Genomic DNA, 11,229 nt, shown 5'->3' on the forward strand with positions numbered 1-11,229 from the left:
TTGGTAATTTTCACTGGATGGTTTACTAGTTCAGCACAGCAGTACATGTGAAATATGTTGCTGTACTATAATCCAACTTCCTGAGGGACACACTGGTCTCACCCTGCTTATTTGCTAACTTACAGACTCCAGTAGAATAAAAGACCAGTATAAATGTCTGCTATATTGGCACACACTTTGGTGTTTAACTGACTACAGGAATGCATTTTTTAAGAGGAAAAAAGAGGGTATCTTTTAACTTGCAATATTCAGCAGTATGATCTAAAATGTTTTCCCTCTTCCCAAGATTGTCTCAGTCTAAGTTCCATTACTGTTTTATACATTTAAGTAGTGAATATCAAACCACATCCCAAAAGTCTTACCAGATAAAAAAATAACGCTATGAATATAATTCTTAGCAGAAAATAGTAAATGGAAGGATATTCTGTGAATCCATAACTGTTCTAGCTCAATTCAATGTCAAAGGTTAGAAATCCAGGTGAGTTTGCACATGAGGGCACTGCGCAGCAAAACAAATATGAGAAACACATCAATGTTATATACTTTTAATAGTGTGATGGTTTTACTCGAGTGGGCAGCCGAGCTCCACCACAACCGCTCTCTCACTCCTCCCCTCCTCAAAGAGGAAGGGGGAGAAAAGACAACACAAAGAGCTCGAGGTTTGAGATGAGAATGATTTAATTAAGGAAAGGGGAATGGGGAGAAAGAGAAACAAAAGAAACAACAAGGCCGCGCGGAAGCACAGAGAGAAAGAAAAAAAGTTATTCTCTACTTCCCATCAACGAGCGATGTTCGGCCACGTCCCGGGAAGCAGGGCCTCAAAACGCGTACCGGTTGTTCAGAAGAGACCCTCCCCCATGAGAGCCCCCCTTTTATTGCTCAGTGTGACATCAGGTGTTATGGAATATCCCTTTGGTTGGTTTAGGTCAGCTGCCCTGGTGATGTCCCCTCCCCATCAATTGCCCACCCCCAGCCTGCTGGCTCTTGGGGGCCTGGAAGGAGTTCTGATGTTGTGCCAGCACTATGCAGCAATAGACACAACACTGGAGTGATACCAGTGCTGTTCCAGCTACAAGCGCAGAGCACAGCACTGTGTGGGCTGCTGCAGGGAAAGGTGACTCCATCCCAGACAGACCCAACACAAATAGTTAACAGTATATATTGATAGTGGTGGAATACACACTGTACACCCAAACAAACTTAATTTTAAATCGTATCCTTGAGAAGCATCCAATAATCAAGTATCTGGCAGCACTACAGAAAATGAGATGCAATGCAATTCAAATACAGTATAACTTAATCAAAACAAAAATACCTGAAATCGCAATTTAGAATTAAATATGGACTGATGATCAGGATACTAATATTGACTGAAAAAAGGCCATAAATGTCGAATAGCAATATACGGAAATCCTGCAGTGATTGCAAGCTGTGATTAATTAGGGAAGATTAACCTTGTTTGCTGGATACAGAGAAGGGAAAGGTAGAGTTTAAGAAAATGGTAAGTGCTGTACTTGCAAATTGGAAAAGGCATGTTCACTCATATGTTGTAAGCATGCTAGTGCATCAGAGAAAGGTGTTAGTGTTTGTTCAGTAACAGCTGTCCTCTGGTCCATCTTGGAATCTTGGAAACCTAGGGAAGATTCATGCCCTCAACCTACGAAAGAGCTATTTTAAGACATAGGAATGTCAATTGTGTGTAATTACCAAAGCATACTTTGTGCTCAATTGCATGTTCTACCCATTCTGTTCTCTAAAAACATCAGGGAAGCTACATGTTTTTATTAAGCCTGCAGTCCAGCTGAGCAAGGAGGTCAGTTTTTGTAGTGATTGATTGCATTTGCCTTTTTTTTTTTTTTTTTTTTTTTTTTTCCTAAGGGCATAGGTTAGTGCTCCTTCTGGCTTTGTTTTCAAATGAAGACTGATGCAGCATATCTTGTCTTGTTCCCCTCTTCAGCCAAAAGTAGTGGGAGGGGGAAGGAGGTTGGAAGCACGTACTCAAATTATTCAGTGTGATATCTTGTTTCACGGGAGGACACGGTTCTTGTGAGCTAAACTTCTGTCAGGGAAACAAGATAGGAAGCTCCACTGTCTACAGGACAATAGAAAAAAAATCTTCTGTTTTGGTGATATGAACTATTTTATATATATATATATATATATATTTAACAAGATTCAAATTTTCTCAAAGCAAGCTTCACTTCTGTAGAAATCTTATTTTCTGTCAGAAAATTGCAAATTGCTTGTAGATGTAAGATTTCTGTAGAAGAAAAAGTTGTGTAAGGTATTGTTATTTTGATTGATCCAACTGGTAGCTCTAGTTGATAGTAAAGTGTCCTGCACTTTTTCAGAAGTGCTGGTAATTCTCCAGAGAAGTGTCTCATAAACCTTGTTGGCATTTATAACCTCACAATTAAATTAAGTATGTAGCATCACAGTTGTTTCTTACAGAAAGAGGCAGAGATCTGGCAGGAGTCCGCATAGCTGTAATGATGATTCCCTTTACTGCTCAAAGCACAGCCAGGAACAAGATTAGACTCATTGTAAGTGTAGCATGTTGTAAATGAAGGCACTTATCATTACTGTATTGGGATCCAATATTACTCTTTGCAGTCAACAGCAGAAGCCCCCTTAACTACAATGGGATTAGAATCATGTCCAATGTCTTCAATCATTACTGAAAAAAAGGAAAGCAAAAGGCAAAATATCTCTCAGTTCTTGAAAGAAGACCATCTATTTTGTTGCATTTTTTTTTTTTTTTCAGTGTTTTGGTGCATGTATTTATTACTGCTTCTGAGATTTAAATGGGCTGTTATGATAGTTGTGCTTCATTGATCTGCCATTATTTAACTTAGAGGAGGCTAAAATCCCCCTTTTAAAATCTTCTCTTTTCTGCTCTATGTTATGTGGAGAAGAACAGTTAGTACTTGGGATTGTTTTCCCATTTAGTTGCCCTCTGCTTTTGCTCTCTTATTAGAGCTTTGCTAGCCTGGGAAGCCTGAACACGCTGCTTGTTGTATGGGAAGAAAAGAGATCACAGAATTATAGAATATCCCAAGCCGGAAGGGTCTCATGAGGATCAGTGAGTCCAACTCCTGGCTCCACACAGGAGCACCCCAAAAACATACCATACATTGTCCAAATGCTTCTTGAACTCCATCAGGCTTAGTGCCATGGCCACTTCCCTGGGGAGCCTGTCCCAGTGCCTGACCACCTCTGAGTGAAGAACCTTGTGTCTGTTCATATGCAGGTATGAAAGGGAACAGTGGAGTGATATTTGAGGACTGTGACATTTTGCCCAAGTAGTGCTGTCTTCATCCTCTCTGCAGAGCAAGCACTCCAAGGAAAAGAAATTTCAAGCTTTATGTTCCAAAATATTTCATATTTCAGCTAGCTTGAGCTGAAAGCATGAATACACAGGAGTGAGGGTGGGCATTTGGTGGGAAACAGTACCTCTGACTTTCTAACATTGAACTACTTGAAGGTGACTCCTTAGTGACTGGAAGGATGACTCTTAAAGAGGTGGGCATAGATCAGCTCTGAGAGTCTACCACTTGATATGTGATATGAGGAATAAAACAAACTAAGAAAATGTTGCTGGAAAGATGCCGCTTGTTAAAGTTTCAGTAAAGTGAAAACATTGCAGAGAAGTGGAGAATTAAACAAACACCACTTCCCTTGGTACCAATAAGAAAGAGAATTGGAAAGGAGCCCTTTTTGATGACAACAGCTTTTTTCCAAAGTACTTGATGTTTTTCTTGTAATTTCCAGTTAGCTCAGCAGGCGTGAACTATGAGCCCATTAGGAAGTGTACTGCATGTCTATGGAGGATGGCACAGCAATAAGAGCACAGAATTCCTCATGGTGTCAGTGAACAGTGCTGCAGGCAAAGCTGAGCTTATTGTTAGCCTGGGAGCAGATGGAAGTTGTTTGCTGAATTTTATCTTATACACTACTGTGTAAGTCATAACACATTCCGTGCTAATTTTATTAGCACTGGACAGAAAGTTGAAGAGAACATGACCCCACAAGAGAACAGTGTGCCCACATTTTCCCTGATCTTTCTTTTTCTATTTATGTATTTGCAGAACCATGTTTTGTTACCATTCACATCCCTTGCCAGATTCAACTCCATGTCAGTCTTGACTTTTTCAACCCTATGCCTGCAACACAGAACAGCAACTCTGTACTTCTCTTGGGTCACCTGCCCTTGCTTCTACCTCTGGTACTTTTCCTTTTATGTCTGAATTCATTAGAAATGATCATCCATGCTGATCACCTGCTGCTTTTTCTTGAATTTCTGCTTGTCAGGATGGATTTTTCTTGAACTTGGAGAAGCTGATCTTTGGATATCAGCCAGTTCTTCTGGACCACTCTCCTCCAGAGCCATATCTTGTGGGATTCTTACAAGCAGATATTTAGAGGTTGAATTCTGCCCCCCTGAAATCCAGGTCTGGGTCCTGTTTTTTTGTCCTGTTACCTCATCTTGGGATCCTGAACTCTTATGGTCATCTCATGGTCGCTACAGCTAAGACTGCCTCTGACTTTCACGTCTTGGACCAGTTATTCCTTGTTTTTAACTATCACGTCCAGCATAGAAACTTCTCTTGTTGGCTTCTTAATTACTAGTGCCAGGAAGCTGTTGTCAATGAATTTAAGAAATTTCCTGGAGCACTAGAGCCTTGCAGTATCATCATTTTAGCGGGTATCAGGGTAGTTAAAGTTTTTCATGATGGTCAGGGCCTGTGAACAGAAGGTTTCTTCCTGGTTTTGGAAGAAGGCCTCACGATCATCTTTCTGATCAGGAGGTCTATAGCAGATATCAACTACAACAACACCCATGTGTGTCTGCCTGCTAATCTTGATAATCTTGATCCACCAACTCTTGACTGATGTCTGATCCATCCCAAGGCAAAACTACATGCAGTCCAGCCGCTCTTTCACATAACGCAAAACTCTCCCTTGCTGTTCATCCAAATCCACATAGCCTGTTCATCCACAAAAACTTTATTGTTGCTTTTCTTGCCAGTTTTGTTGCCTTGCTTCCATCTCTTGTATGCTCCTCTCTGTGTTAGAATACATCAAGAAGCAACTGTCTTAGGCAAATAGGCCTTCTGCTGAAATTCCTGGTCTTCATGCATGACAGGATTAACTGCTTCTGGATTTCAGATTTTTTTTTTTTTTTTTTTCTTTAAAAATCCTTTCCACTTCATGACAGCTTTCTGGGGAATTTTACCTAGTGATTACCCATACAAGCCAAATTTTACTGTCCTGAAGTCCAGAGTTTTAACTCTGCTGCTCACTTTTCCAGCTGTCCTCTGGTTCCTGAATCTGTCATCTTGTGGTCACTGCAAACCAAGTGTGCTGTGAAGGCTTCCATCCAGGATGTTTCTACAAAAGGCAGCTTGAGAAAAATTCTTCCCCCTGTGATTTCTCATGACCTGCATAATTTAAATATTAAGCTGCTTACATGATGGTCTAACATCGTAGTTGATGAGTTCATAACACTGATGCAAATTTTCTGTGGAAAACTTGCTTTTGGTGTTTGCAGGGACTCAGTTTGCCTTTAGATGCATGCATCATTGAGACTAAATCCTCAGAACAGAATCCAGGATATTTTTAGAGTGTTAATAAAGGATCTTGTTTTATTTTTATCTTACTAATAGCATAACCAATTGGATAACTAATTGAGTTGGCCAATTTAATGTGATTAATCTGATTAAAACCATACAAATCCAGTGTCATTGCCAGCTTCATAGGAATCCATTTTTCAAAACATTTTATAGTATGTGTATGCATTTCAGGAGAGAGGAAAACAAGCAAGACCAATAATAACTCATCTGTCAGTCTGAAGGCATGCGAGTACCCCTGGGTACTGACTAGGATACGGAAGCACAGTGTCTCTTTTCTGAAAAATAAGTAACTGGGGAGAACATAGGAAAGGTAATTATTTGGAAAACTAAGTAGCTTCATGCAGAAAGTTGGCACCAATATACCAAAAACCTAGGAAAGTATTGTCTTGCAAACAAGACTAAAGATAAAGCAAAACTAAAAATCAATTTTCTTTAATTAAAGAATAACATTAACCAGCTTAAGGTGAAAAATCTCTCTCTGATAATGAAGCCTCAGAATGGTTTCACTCCACTGAAGTCCAAGATGACCACTACTCTCATCCTTTCCTGTGGGTCAGCACACATTGGAATAGCTAGTTAGGAAGCAGGGAAAATTGTTCCAGTTTAAAAATGAACTTTGTCAATACTACTTTTTTTTTTTTTTTTTTTAATGTAAATAAGTTCCTTGATCCTACCACAATGACAGCTACCCAAATACTAATGATAAGGCAGGAAAAGACAGCCCTAAGTGAAAGGCAGAACAACTCAGAGTGGCCTCAAAAAAGAGGCAAGAAAAATATAGGGACTTGTGAAAATTTATAGAGCATGCTTACTGTTCCCAGCTGAAGGCAAATGTCGTTGAAGATTTTGATTTTGATTTTGATTGTTAGTCATAGGAGACCAGGAGTAACCAGGACAAGTTAGCAGTTCGGGGCCATGCTTGGTGCTACGTCAGAGGCCAGTCATGTTAGCTCTGTAAAGCCGTTCTACAGCTTCCAGGCCAGAGTGATGGAAGAAGCTCAGATCTGCTGCCAAGGCTGTGCTGACACTTGCTGACTGATTGTGGCTCCCAAAATCTGTGTCTTGGCATCTGGGGACCTATCGGCTACCTTACCTTGGCTACATTTGTTTATTATACTGGTCAGTATTATCTTGCATTTGTTTCTTGGTTATCAGAAAAAAAAAATCTTCTGTGTAAAAAAAAATAATAAAAATAAAAAATAAAAAAATAAAAAAATAAAAATAAAAATAAAAAAATAAATTAAAGAAAAATTACTATCTGAACTGTTTGCCAAAGGAAAGCCAGGCTGGCACTTCAACTTTTCCTGACTTGCTAGAGATGGTTGCTGAATGTTGAGGCTCTGCTGTGAAGCTTGTCCTCCATGGTGAGTTTTGAAAAGGACAGACTGGAAGCCTTTCTGTGGGACATTATTATTACTATAATAATAATTATTATTATTATTACTCTACTGAAAGATTAGTTTTCTGGGTCCATCCTGACATGGCAGCAGCAGTACATATAGCAGTGTTTTTGCACACAGCTTTACTCCCTTTGGTGTTTTTTATGGACAGCTGTGTCACAGTATGAATGGTTAAGTTAAAACATCTCATAGTGACCCATATGTGTTGATCACCAACACATAAGATGCAGATTTGGTGTGTCCTTAATTTATTGTGATTGACGTGATACATACCAGAGAGTCTGCTGAGTGTTGAGGGTTCCTAAATCCATAGTTTGTTGGCCAGGCAATGTTTACTTCTGGGGTTTTTAATTCTGGAGTCATTGCAGTGCCTTAACCACGTCAACTAAAAGCTCTCATGAATTTATTTCATTTAAAAACAAGCAAACAGCTGCTTGCTCCTGGTAAGTTTTCACTGCTTTGCAAATTAGACAATTTCTGTCCCATAGAGGAATGGAAACTCAGTGTGCTTTCAGGAGTGAAACAAGCACTTCAAATTGTGTCTATGTTTTTATTCCTTCTTCTACAAATATGACTATTTTTCTGTTTCTTTTCCTTAATGCCTCCACTGAGTAGAAAGACACATTTTCTGTTAAAATCCACTTGTATTCAGCCAGAAATGTTCTTCATGCAGCTGGCCAAGCTATGTGAAGAGTAGGTCTGTGCCAGTGTTGTTTAAAGCTAAAATGTAATGTTCTCCCAACAGCTGCTTTTAGTAGGACTTGCTTAAGTTATTACAGAGCTTATCAAAGGCATTGGAGTCAGAGGCATATGAAATGTGGAGGTTTAGAAGCCTTGACTTTTCTGAAAATAAATGGGGTATTTGTGGACATAAATGAAAAACCAATGGCAGTGAAGCATGCTGGCAGAGAAGCAAAATATGCGAGAGCTGTAGCTCTTCCTTTGCACCTGTAAAACTGATCTGTGCCAAGGAGGAGATGGTAGTAAGAAACTGAAACTGGGACAGGAAACCAACTATTTGTCAATTTTGCTGTATGGCTGAAATGGTGACCAAGTCATGATGCTGTTCATGACATGAGCAGTGATAGGGAGGTTCTTCTTTGTGGTTCTGGTGGCAAGTCTCTGATTTCTAATTCTTCAGTGGAATAAAATGGCTCTTCCTGGTGACTTCTAGATGGAGGTAAGGCCCTTGCAAGTGACTAATGCTCCATCACAAAGTAGGACACAGCACCATGCCATGCAGTAACAAAAGCTATGAAGAAACGTGGCAAATGGCTTCTGTTAAGGTTACTGGTGCAGTCAGATATAGCCTTAGTGGAGTGAACCTTTTCCATATATATCACCTGTTATTTGCCTTACAGGATCACATAAAGCTTGATCAGAGAATTAACGGATTTACATCAGTGTTTGCTGAAAGGCTTAGAGATAAACGCAGCTAGTTGCAGGACTTTCCAGATGGATTTTTTTTATTTTATTTTTTTCCTGTGTAGATGGTTAGTTTGTCATTTATTTACAGCAGAAATGGCTTTGGTACCTGTTAGAGCATAGTAATAAATTTACCAAACTACTAAATAGTATGTTTTCCTGCTTGCTTTCAGCTGATTACAATATCTCTAGGTATCTCAGGTTAATATGAACATCTGTTTCCTGGAGATTGACTCTTTACAAACAGTAATTGTAGAGCTAATAAATGGAGTGGAGAACGGTGTTTAGGAAACAACTAGGGACAATTCTGCCTCTTTGCTAACTCTCATCCTAATATTTCATTCACAGAATCACAGAATCACAGAATTTCTAGGTTGGAAGAGACCTCAAGATCATCGAGTCCAACCTCTAACTAACACTAACAGTCCCCACTAAACCATATCCCTAAGCTCTACATCTAAACGTCTTTTGAAGACTTCCAGGGATGGTGACTCCACCACCTCCCTGGGCAGCCTGTTCCAATGCCTCACAACCCTTTCAGTAAAGAAGCTCTTCCTAACATCTAACCTAAAACTCCCCTGGCACAACTTTAGCCCATTCCCCCTCGTCCTGTCACCAGGCACGTGGGAGAACAGGCCAACCCCCACCTCTCTACAGCCTCCTTTAAGGTATCTGTAGAGAGCGATAAGGTCGCCCCTGAGCCTCCTCTTCTCCAGGCTGAATAAGCCCAGCTCCTTCAGCCGCTCCTCGTAGGACTTGTTCTCCAGGCCCCTCACCAGCTTTGTCGCCCTTCTTTGGACCCGCTCAAGCACCTCGATGTCTTTCTTGTAGCGAGGGGCCCAAAACTGAACACAGTACTCGAGGTGCGGCCTCACCAGAGCCGAGTACAGGGGGACGATCACCTCCCTAGCCCTGCTGGTCACACTATTTCTGATACAAGCCAGGATGCCGTTGGCCTTCTTGGCCACCTGAGCACACTGCTGGCTCATATTCAGCCGACTGTCCACTATCACTCCCAGGTCCTTCTCCGCCTGGCAGCTCTCCAACCACTCATCTCCCAGCCTGTAGCTCTGCTTGGGGTTATTACGCCCCAGGTGCAGGACCCGGCACTTGGCCTTGTTAAACTTCATGCAGTTGACCTCAGCCCATCGGTGCAGCCTATCCAGATCCTCCTGCAGAGCCTTCCTACCCTCGAGCAGATCGACACACGCACCTAACTTGGTGTCATCTGCAAACTTACTGAGGGTGCACTCAATGCCCTCGTCCAGATCATTGATGAAGATGTTAAAGAGGACCGGCCCCAGCACCGAGCCCTGGGGGACGCCACTAGTGACTGGCCTCCAACTGGACTTGACTCCATTTACCACAACTCTCTGGGCCCGGCTATCCAGCCAGTTTCTAACCCAACGAAGCATGCGCCAGTCCAAGCCAAGAGCAGCCAGTTTCTTGAGGAGAATGCTGTGGGAGACGGTGTCAAAAGCCTTGCTGAAGTCAAGGTAGACCACATCCACAGCCTTTCCCTCGTCCACCCAGCGCGACACTTTGTCATAGAAGGAGATCAGGTTCGTCAAGCAGGACCTGCCTTCCATAAACCCATGCTGACTGGGCCTGATCGCCTGCTTGCCCTTCAAGTGCCGCATGATGACTCCCAAGAGGATCTGCTCCATGAGCTTCCCTGGTACTGAGGTCAAACTGACAGGCCTGTAGTTCCCCGGGTCAGCCCTCTGGCCCTTCTTGTAGATGGGCGTCACATTCGCTAGCCGCCAGTCAGCTGGGACCTCCCCCGATTCCTTTTACTAGATCAGTTTTCCAAAATGTCCTACAGTAAACTTGCCACGTGCATTTTTCTTTGGGGCAGGATAGAAAACCAGGTAGTGACTCTGGGACTTGGATGAGCTTGCTCTAACAATCTGAGTTACCACTAGAAAAGGACAGTCCTGCCTCCTCCCCCACCACTCTAAACTCTAGAGCACAAAGCCAGCAGCAGGTCTCACTTGAGCACTCACTACTGCTTTCAGGGAGAAATCTTCTCCCCTAATTCCTCATAATCTAAGATGAGTGAAATCAATTACTTTCTTGGTATGCTTTTCAGTTTGCTATTTTTAATGATAGAAGTGAATCTGACACCTAATTTGCAGTCTTTAAAACAGGCTGAGGAAAATGTGTCATAAATAAGTCTTGACAGGAATATAAATTAGCATGGTATAGGGTACAATAACTTCCCTGTTATTTTCAGTCTGACCCATAAAGCTATGGGGAGGTGATTCCTCTTCTGTATGATGGAGGGTTCTTGTATCTTTTTAGATAGTATCTGATGCTGGTCATTACTGGAGACAGGACTATAGAGGACCTCCTGTCTTGGGTAGCTCAACAGCCCTGTTGTTCTAAGACAGCTGTATGAATGTTAACTCATGGATCTCTCCTGGATTGCAGACCTGTTAAAACAGACAAATGTCTGTGCATCAAGCAGTGAAATAGCATCAGATGAGAAAGAGCTCTGTAGCTTCTGCAAAAACTCTGACGATTAATTTAACATATATAATCTTACTTAAAATGTGTAGGGGGCAGGATGGGAGAATAAGTTGGATTTGGCTGTAGTAAAATGAAATTCTGTAGGCTTAGTAGGCTTAGAGAAATGTTGTAAATTGCCAGCTTAAGCGACAGCTGCTGCAGTTTTGAGACATAGATAACACTTCTGACTTATGTCTTGTCTCAGGGAGTAACTCAGTGCTTTTTTTTTTTTTTTTTTTTTTTTTTTTTTTTTTTTTTTT

The 11,229-nt window shown here is 41.4% G+C and overlaps 1 protein-coding gene and 1 long non-coding RNA gene across 8 annotated transcripts in view; one reads left to right on the top strand and one right to left on the bottom strand.

Annotated features, from left to right (window-relative positions):
* GABRB1 (gamma-aminobutyric acid type A receptor subunit beta1) overlaps positions 1 to 11,229 on the bottom strand; it is a 129,370-nt gene that overhangs the window by 69,821 nt on the left and 48,320 nt on the right. The gene's annotated exons all lie outside the window — the stretch shown is intronic.
* LOC118166337 overlaps positions 1,736 to 11,229 on the top strand; it is a 27,070-nt gene continuing 17,576 nt past the window's right edge. For both annotated transcript variants that reach the window (XR_004750453.1, XR_004750454.1), the window contains exon 1: positions 1,736 to 2,126. This is a non-coding gene — a long non-coding RNA (uncharacterized LOC118166337). The remainder of the gene's footprint in view (positions 2,127 to 11,229) is intronic.

The sequence above is a fragment of the Oxyura jamaicensis genome, chromosome 4 (genome assembly GCF_011077185.1).
Source record: "Oxyura jamaicensis isolate SHBP4307 breed ruddy duck chromosome 4, BPBGC_Ojam_1.0, whole genome shotgun sequence".
NCBI lineage: Eukaryota > Metazoa > Chordata > Aves > Anseriformes > Anatidae > Oxyura > Oxyura jamaicensis.